This window comes from Sinocyclocheilus grahami, unplaced genomic scaffold (genome assembly GCF_001515645.1).
Source record: "Sinocyclocheilus grahami isolate Dianchi unplaced genomic scaffold, SAMN03320097.WGS_v1.1 scaffold437.1, whole genome shotgun sequence".
Taxonomy (NCBI): domain Eukaryota; kingdom Metazoa; phylum Chordata; class Actinopteri; order Cypriniformes; family Cyprinidae; genus Sinocyclocheilus; species Sinocyclocheilus grahami.
The window spans coordinates 181628-182416 of NW_015505616.1; positions in this window are offsets into that span (position 1 = coordinate 181628).

Sequence of the window (789 nt, forward strand, 5' to 3'; positions counted from 1 at the left end):
TTTCTAATGAATGTCAACTGTTCCATTTTCAAACATTTAAACCAGGCAGGGTTAACATTACTGTAGTACTCAACACTGATTACTGTGAGACTTTCAAAATCCCTTGAATTAAGATGGTAAAAATTTAGTTTCACAGACAGGGTTTAGACTAATCCAGGATTAGGCCATAGTTCAATTACGACATTTAAGTAATTTTTATAAACAAGCCTTAGGAAAAAAACATTACTGCTGTGCATCTTGAGACAAAACAAGGTCACAGACATATTTTAAGATCAATCAGTGCAAGTTTCTTTCATCTGAAACAGTTCAGATTTACATTTTAATCTGGGACTAGGTTTAAACCTTGTCTGTGAAACCGGGGGTGGGGGGGTTGGGAATGTAATTTTAAAGCAGAGCCACTACGAAATCAGACTTCAGCACCTCTTTTTACTTCGAGATCATTCTGAGGTTAAATTCAGATTTAAAATCATAACAAGATATAGTTTAATAGCTATGATGCTGTTTTTGGAATCAAATCTTTGCATAGCTATGACAGGAAACACTGGCATCTAAAAATGCCTTGGGGAAAAAAAGTTAATCTTAAAAAATAAAACCCAAATATGAAATAAAACAGTTTTCAAATAAGCATGTGTCCTATTCTGTGTCCTAAACCCCTGAAACATTGACGTGTCATATTTTAAAGCAGTCAATGCAATTTGGGAAAGAAATCAACTAAATCTGAATGTGTGTGTGTGTGTGTGTGTACCTGTTTTTCTATTCTGGTGGGGACTTAAACCTGAATACACACAG